Source organism: Anomaloglossus baeobatrachus, chromosome 7 (assembly GCF_048569485.1).
Source record: "Anomaloglossus baeobatrachus isolate aAnoBae1 chromosome 7, aAnoBae1.hap1, whole genome shotgun sequence".
Taxonomy (NCBI): Eukaryota; Metazoa; Chordata; class Amphibia; order Anura; family Aromobatidae; genus Anomaloglossus; species Anomaloglossus baeobatrachus.
This window is the reverse complement of record NC_134359.1, coordinates 227,019,564-227,028,362: the sequence shown is the minus strand read 5'-3', so window position 1 is coordinate 227,028,362 and position 8,799 is coordinate 227,019,564. Positions and strand designations below refer to the sequence as shown.

Here is an 8,799-nt window from a genome sequence, read left to right as displayed (position 1 = left end):
GACAATAACCAATAGCAGGTATGTGGCAGCCCCTATAGTGCCCACATTGTGAGGGGACTGGGGCAGATGCAGTCTGGGCAGCAGCTCATGTTTATACTATTATCATGCTTCCTATGACTTGGTGCCGGGGAGGCCTCATGTTTGCGGATGCCAGGCAGAAATCACATACGATGCCATCCTGACACCATGATGACAGCGCTCGTGCCCTGCTCTTTGGTCCTTCTGCCTGGAGGTGGCGCTGTGGCTGTCTGCGGCTCCGGCTTCCTCATTCTCTTCCCTGAAGAGTCGGCGTCTCCACCGCCGGGCAGGTAAGCAGCGGGCTGTCACTATGCGGTGTGTGAGGGGCTGTGCGGTGGTGGTCCTGGACTGTGTGTTATTGGGGTCCGTATGATAAGAGCTGCTGGATGGAGACAAGTCCCCGCCAGTGACACGGAGCAGACTGGTGGTCCTGATGGTGCCCACTAGGTATGGAATAAAGGAGGAGGAGGAGGCTGGAAGTTCATGACTGCGGAACTACAACTGCCAGTGTGCCCCTCCTGCTGCAGTAATGCCGGAGCACTGCATGCCCTGTGCCCAGCAGCTGCAGAGGGCATGTGTCCGGGAGCAGTGTGCCAGCCTGTAGCCATGACACTAGCCCCTACACCTGGCCCCAGCCTGTAGCCATGACACTAGCCCCTACACCTGGCCCCAGCCTGTAGCCATGACACTAGCCCCTACACCTGCCCCAGCCTGTAGCCATGACACTAGCCCCTACACCTGGCCCCAGCCTGTAGCCATGACACTAGCCCCTACACCTGGCCCCAGCCTGTAGCCATGACACTAGCCCCTACACCTGCCCCAGCCTGTAGCCATGACACTAGCCCCTACACCTGCCCCAGCCTGTAGCCATGACACTAGCCCCTACACCTGGCCCCAGCCTGTAGCCATGACACTAGCCCCTACACCTGGCCCCAGCCTGTAGCCATGACACTAGCCCCTACACCTGGCCCCAGCCTGTAGCCATGACACTAGCCCCTACACCTGGCCCCAGCCTGTAGCCATGACACTAGCCCCTACACCTGGGCCCAGCCTGTAGCCATGACACTAGCCCCTACACCTGCCCCAGCCTGTAGCCATGACACTAGCCCCTACACCTGGGCCCAGCCTGTAGCCATGACACTAGCCCCTACACCTGCCCCAGCCTGTAGCCATGACACTAGCCCCTACACCTGGCCCCAGCCTGTAGCCATGACACTAGCCCCTACACCTGGGCCCAGCCTGTAGCCATGACACTAGCCCCTACACCTGCCCCAGCCTGTAGCCATGACACTAGCCCCTACACCTGCCCCAGCCTGTAGCCATGACACTAGCCCCTACACCTGCCCCAGCTTGTAGCCATGACACTAGCCCCTACACCTGCCCCAGCCTGTAGCCATGACACTAGCCCCTACACCTGCCCCAGCCTGTAGCCATGACACTAGCCCCTACACCTGCCCCAGCCTGTAGCCATGACACTAGCCCCTACACCTGGGCCCAGCCTGTAGCCATGACACTAGCCCCTACACCAGCCCCAGCCTGTAGCCCTGATACCAGCCCCTACACCTGGCGCCAGCCGGTAGCCCTGATACCAGCCCCTACACCTGGCGCCAGCCGGTAGCCCTGATACCAGCCCCTACGCCTGGCCCCAGCCTGTAGCCCTGATACCAGCCCCTACGCCTGGCGCCAGCCTGTAGCCCTGATACCAGCCCCTACACCTGGCGCCAGCCGGTAGCCCTGATACCAGCCCCTACACCTGGCGCCAGCCGGTAGCCCTGATACCAGCCCCTACGCCTGGCCCCAGCCTGTAGCCCTGATACCAGCCCCTACGCCTGGCGCCAGCCTGTAGCCCTGATACCAGCCCCTACGCCTGGCGCCAGCCTGTAGCCCTGATACCAGCCCCTACACCTGGCGCCAGCCGGTAGCCCTGATACCAGCCCCTACACCTGGCCCCCGTCCCCTACACCTGGCCCCCGTCCCCTACACCTGGCCCCCAGCCTGTAGCCCTGACACCAGCTCCTACACCCGGCCCACAGCTCATACACCCGGGCCTCTACACCTGGGCCCTAGCCCAAGCCCACACACCTTGCCCATAGCCCTGATGTTAGCCTTTACACCTGGCCCCCAGCCCGTACACCCATCCTTATCGTGTAGCTTTAACATCAGCTTTTACACCTAGCCCAGCCCGTGTCCCTGGCCCCAGCCTGTAGAGTGTAATGGATGTTACAGGTAAGAGTGCCTCTGCCATGCTCCTCCGTATCCTGGTTCCAGCACGTCTCAGGGAGTTCGACTGACACCCACACAGGAATGCACGGTGCCAAGCCGGAGAGGCACTACCTGTCTGCACCCTGCCTGCACCCTGCCTGGCACAATGCACAGGAACCTGCACACACTTGTGTGTTTTCTTCTAGGTCAGTAATGCCCGGCTCACACTACTGCCTGAGCCATTCTTAACCCCTTATGGACAAGTTTACATTTTACTGAAAAATGGGGAAACACAAGTGCATGAAAGAAACCCAATTCCATCCTTGTTCTTTTGGTTTTGTTTTTATGGTGTTTATTGTTCGGTAGAAATGACTCAGGGATGTGGCAATTGTACTGGGCTGAAAGGTCACCATACCAAACCTGTTTGAGATATTAGGGTATGTGCACATGACGTCTCTTTCAGGTGAGTTCTGCCCGAAATCCACATGAAAAATCGCCGGAAAAAACCGACATAATGCAACGTGCGAGCGACCTGTGAGCACACATTCTGTCTTATGTCATTCCTTTAACTGCTTCAGGGTTCAGAAACCGAGAGGTGGTTAAAAGACGTAAGATTCTTTCTTCCCTGAGAGTACAGAGCGAAAGAAGCCGGCAGCGGAGACTGCGCAAGAATGACGTTCTGGCCGCCGGCGGAGCGGCTTCAGGAAAATGACTGCTGGGGTTTCTGGAAATCCCGGTTAGACACTGTGTGCCATACTCTACGTGTTAGTTAACAAGTCTTTGTTTTTTATAATTTTTTTTTTTTTAGCAAACCCTCCAAACAAAAAAAACAAACATAAAAACAATCACTCAAATTCTTGGAAGATTCTCCTTATTAATTTTTATTGAAAAATAAGTTTCTGCACAAACATTATCTTTTCATTGTTTTTAACTATAATAGTTATTCACTTATATAGCGCCAGCGCCATTAATTCCACAGCGCTTTACATACATTGGCAGCACTGTCCCCATTGGGGCTCACAATCTAAGGTCCCTATCAGTATGTCTTTGGAGTGTGGGAGGAAACCGGAGAAAACCCACACAAACACAGGGAGAACATACAAGCTCCTTGTAGATGGTGTCCTTGGTGGGATTTGAACCCAGGACCCCAGCGCTGCAAGACTGCAGTGCTAACCACTGAACCACCGTACAGTGCTAACCACTGAGCCATCGTGCTGCCCCTAGATTCAGTTTTTCAAAATCTCCAAGTGTCCCAATTCTGGGTCATCCTCTTTGCTGGTCAGAACCATTTTTTGGGGGGGGAGTTTGTACATGCGATTTAAAGAGCTTTAAAAAAATCTAAATATATATTTATATACATTACAGACCAAAAGTTTGGACACACCTTCTCATCTCTAGAACAACTGTTAAGAGGAGACTTTGTGCAGCAGGCCTTCATGGTAAAATAGCTACTAGGAAACCACTGCTAAGGATAGGCAACAAGCAGAAGAGACTTGTTTGGGCTAAAGAACACAAGGAATGGACATTAGACCAGTGGAAATCTGTGCTTTGGTCTGATGAGTCCACATTTGAGATGTTTGGATCCAACCACCATGTCTTTGTAGAAAAGGTGAACGGATGGACTCTACTTGCCTGGTTCCCACCGTGAAGCATGGAGGAGGAGGAGGTGTGATGGTGTGGGGGTGCTTTGCTGCTGACAGTGTTGGGGATTTATTCAAAATTGAAGGCAGACAGAACCAGCATGGCTACCACAGCATCTTGCAGCGGCGTGCTATTCCATCCGGTTTGCGTTTAGTTGGACCATCATTTATTTTTCAACAGGACAATGACCCCAAACACACCTCCAGGCTGTGTAAGGGCTATTTGATTAAGAAGGAGAGTGATGGGGTGCTACGCCAGATGACCTGGCCTCCACAGTCACCAGACCTGAACCCAATCGAGATGGTTTGGGGTGAGCTGGACCGCAGAGTGAAGGCAAAAGGGCCAACAAGTGCTAAGCATCTCTGGGTGCTTCTCCAAGACTGTTGGAAGACCATTTCCGGTGACTACCTCTTGAAGCTCATCAAGAGAAGGCCAAGAGTGTGAAAAGTAGTAATCAAAGCAAAAGGTGGCTACTTTGAAGAACCTAGAAAATAAGACATATTTTCAGTTATTTCACACTTTTTTTAGTATCTCATTCCACATGTTTTAATTCATAGTTTTGATGCCTTCAATGTGAATCTACAATTTTCAGAGTCATGAAAATAAAGAAAACTCATTGAATGACAAGGTGTGTCCAAACTTTTGGTCTGTACTGTATTTTTTGGATAATTAAATAATGTTTAATTTTATAGATCTGATACTTTTTTTTTCTTTTTCAAAAGGGATCTGGCTAGTAAATGTGATTTTGAATTGGTAGTGACTTTTTATTTATTTGTTACTTGATATTTATTTATTTCACATTTTGTCTTCATAAGGCCATTAAAGACCTTTGGGAAATGTGGGAATTTTAACCCCTTTATCAACCAGCGATTTTTTTTCGTTTTTTTTTTCTTCCCCTTCTTTCAAGAGCCATAACTTTGTTTTTCCATCAATATAACCATATGAGGGCTTCTTTTTTGCGGGACGAGTTGTACTTTTGAATTATACCATTCGTTCTACCCCATACTGTACTGGAAAACGGAAAAATTTCAAGTGCAGTAAAATTACAAAAAAGTGCAATTGCACAATTTTTTTTTGGGTTTCTTATTTACCATATGGTAAAACTGAACTGGCAATATCACAGATGCCTTTTTTGCTCTCAGTTCGTAGTCTGGGAGCTTGTGGAAGATCCATTTAGAACAGCGCCTCATGATTGCTATTTTTTTGTTTTGGTTATTGGATCCATTAAAGGGAACCTGTCACCAGTTTTTTTTTTCCTAGTAAACACAAAATATCACCTTCTGGAGCTCCTGGGCTGCATTCTAAGAACGTGCACCTTGTTGCTGACCCCCTTGCAGACCCCTAAAAGAACTTTATAAAATCTTACCATTTCCTATGCAAATGAGTTTGATTGGCCAGATGGGTGGGCTCTAATTCGACTCCTGTCTCCCCTCCTGCCGCTGTTTGCTGTCCCCCAGTCATGATTTACATGAATGATGCCGCCCCCGTCATCGTGCACGCTGCTGGAGTCTCGCGCAGCTGCATTTTGCTGTGCCCCTATCGCGGGGCTGAACATAATGTTTCCCCTTGCGCGAGCGCCGGTGATGTAGTTGCGCAGGCGTGAGATTATGGGCGGGTACGAGGATGACGCTGATGAGGTCATACACAGCGCCCCCATAATCTCGCGCCTGCGCAAATACATCACCGGTGCTCGCGCCTGCGCAACTACATCACCGGCGCTCGCGCAAGGGAAACTTTATGTTCAGCCCCATGATAGGGCTACAGCGAAATGCGCCTGTGCGAGACTTCAGCAGCGTGCACAATGACGGGGGCAGCGTCATCCATGTAAATTATAACTGGGGGACGGTGAACAGTGGCAGGAGGGGGTGCAGGAGCCGAATTAGAGCCCGCCCATCTGGCCAACCAAAGTCATTTGCATAGGAAACGGTAAGATTTTGTAAAGTTCTTATAGGGGTCAGCAAGAGGGGCCAGCAGCAAAGTGCACCTTCCTAGAATGTAGCCCAGGAGCTGCAGAAGGTGACATTTTTGGTTTAAACTGGTGACAGGTTCCCTTTAAACCTATGAAGGGATTGGCAATGTGTGCAGCAGTTCCTTTTGGCATTCAACAGAGTTGTGCTTGACACTGCACAACTAGATCAAGTGAGTCTTCCAATAGGGTCAACACACATTAAAAAAATCGCATTCCACCCGAAACCATCCACGCCTGCGCAAAAACATCGCTCACGCGAGGGAAACTTTATGTTCAGCCTTGCGATAGGGGCACAGTGAAATGCACCTGCGTGAGACTCCAGCAGCGTGCACGATAACGGGGGTGGCAGGAGGGGGAGACAGGAGACAAATTAGAGCCCGCCCATCTGGCCAACCAAACTCATTTGCATAGGAAACGGTAAGATTTTATAAAGTTCTTTAGGGGTCTGCCAGGGGGGTCAGCAGCAAGGTGCACCTTCCTAGAATGCAGCCCAGGAGCTGCAGAAGGTGATATTTTTGGTTTAATAGGGCAAAAACTGGTAACAGGTTCCCTTTAAAAAAAAAAAAAAAAAGGCAGGTTTTGGTGCATTTTGCTGCAGATTGTGTCCTTTGTCTACAGTATACGTTTATTAAAGTTAATTTTATTCAGCCTAAATGCTACAAAAATACATCTGTGTGTGCAGGATATCATTATTTACAAGAGTTGGCGTCATTGCCAGCGATTCACATCTCGCGCATGCACACTGCTTTTGTTAACTTACATCATGAAGCCTTTGAAGCTGAGTGTACGTGTTTCACAGCGCAAGATCAGAAGTGTAGAAGATGGCTCGTTCATAGAATAGCTGAAGAACCGCTGTCTTCTGCACTTCCAGTCGTGCGCCTCTGTGAAGTCAGGGCGCAAACACCCGCCTTCAGAGGCTCAATGAGGTAAGGGTTACTTCTCACATAGTGAGATCGCTCGCGATATCGCTGCTGAGTCACCGGTTTTGTGACGTACTAGTGACCTCATCAGCGATCTCGCTGTGTGTGACACCAAGCAGCGACCTGGCCCCTGCTGTGAAATCGCTGATCGTTACACACTGTTCTGGTTCATTTTTTTGCTCATTGGTCTCCCGCTGTGCAGCACGCAACACGTAGCCAGGGTAAATATCGGGTAACTAAGCAAAGCGCTTTGCTTAGTAACCCAATGTCTACCCTAGCTACGTATACAGGGAGCCAGCGCGGGCAGCCTGTAAGCGGTGTACGCTGGTAACCAGGGTAAATATTGGGTAAGCAAGCAAAGCGCTTTGCTTGGTTACCCGATATTTACCCTGGTTACCAAGCGCAGCATCGTTACACGAGTCGCTTGTGGCTGCCAGGTTGGGTCATTGGTCGGATCGTTGGTGCGTTGCTACGTGTGATGGGACCCTAAGTGAATCAAGGCGCACTCATGCGCGGAAATTTGTGCACCGCTGGCCATTACGTCGCCTCTTCTAAATCACCTTAGTATGCTCACAGGGGCGTGATAACACACTAAGTGCGCCGATTAGTCTGGGGAAACTAACGCCCATCAACTAGTCAAAGGGTTCATTTGCATATCATAAATGTAATTTAGAAATACTTTTTCTAAAGATCTGTTTCTGTGTCCAATGTATTAAAGTGACTGTTAGACAAGGAATATAGGTAGGAAGACACAACTACTTTTGGTTCTGATCAGGGCTGTGAAGTCGGAGTCGGAGCTCAATTTGGTGGAGTCGGAGTTGGTATAAAATGCACCGACTCCGACTCCTAAAATATATAATAAATTGGGGACAGGAGTGCAATCCAGAATGTGATGAAAATTTTTTCATAGGAATTTGGCAAACTTATGAAATGTCCTATAAATGGCTGTTCTATTCCTGATCTAAGGCTACATTCACACACAGCGTTTTTGCTGCGTTTTTTGAGGATACGTTTTTCAGCTGCAAAAGCAGATCAGCTTTTTAAAAAAACGCATCACCTGAAAGGTTTTTGAGCTTATAAATAATGCTTTCAATAGCAAAAGCAGATTAGAAAAACACCACAAACTGACTGCTCATTCTTTGTGAGGATCCTCACAAAACGCTGTGTCTGAATGTCCTATCTTTTCACCCATTGCCTTTGCTGGATGCCCGGAGTCACTGCATTCCACTGAATTATTTTGCCATCAATGTTCGATATGTTTGTGACAGAATTTGTTAGTAAGACACTGGCAGTAAAAGCTAGTAAAGCTCATCACATAAGACAGTTTCTCCAGGCCTTAGGGGAAAAAGTTCTGCAAGATTAGGAACGCAAAAAAGAGCAGGTTGTTGCCATTGTAACGAACAATGCTTCAAACATCAGTACAATTACACTTATGAATGAGAGTAATGAACAACAGCTAGAAGAAAATTTAGGATTCAGTATGTTTGAGACGGAAGGCCACAGTGCTGCTCATGTAACTGAGGAACAAACAGAAATTACAACAGAAGAACATCAAAATGATACTTTAGGATTAGATGATCTTGTTGAAGCTGCTTCAAAACACTTTGATATTCATCACATGCGCTGTGTTGTGCACAGGCTGCAGCTGGCAATAAGAGAGAGTCTGCAAGAGGGACCCTGGTTTCATACATCCGTCTTTTCGCCGGTTTGGCGGATGCGGCGCACTCCAGTACAGTGGCAGCGCGACAAACGACGGTCACATGCTTTCATGTGAGCGGAGCATGTGACCCGGAAATTGTGGCGCTGCCACTGTACTGTATCGTACTGTACTGGCGTGTGCCACACCCGCCAAATCGGCGAAAAGTTGGATGTGTGAAACTGGGCGGATATGCTGGAAATCTGATTAAAAAAGTGAGGAAGTTGGTTATTGCCGTCAGAACCCCTAAAATTGATTCCATCTTGAAGAGACGTGCTGGGAAAGGGGCAATTGTTGATCAAGCCACTCGGTGAGGCAGCACTTATTTAATGACTGAGCGATTGCTGAACTAA

At 49.2% G+C, this 8,799-nt stretch overlaps 1 protein-coding gene across 1 annotated transcript in view; it reads left to right on the top strand.

Moving 5' to 3' along the window:
* The first annotated feature begins 222 nt into the window (after nt 1–222).
* The window catches only part of ZC3H7A (zinc finger CCCH-type containing 7A), a 188,786-nt gene continuing 180,209 nt past the window's right edge, over nt 223–8,799 (top strand). Inside the window, exon 1 of the mRNA XM_075317930.1 lies at nt 223–308. The gene's annotated coding sequence lies outside the window, so the exon portion shown is untranslated. The remainder of the gene's footprint in view (nt 309–8,799) is intronic.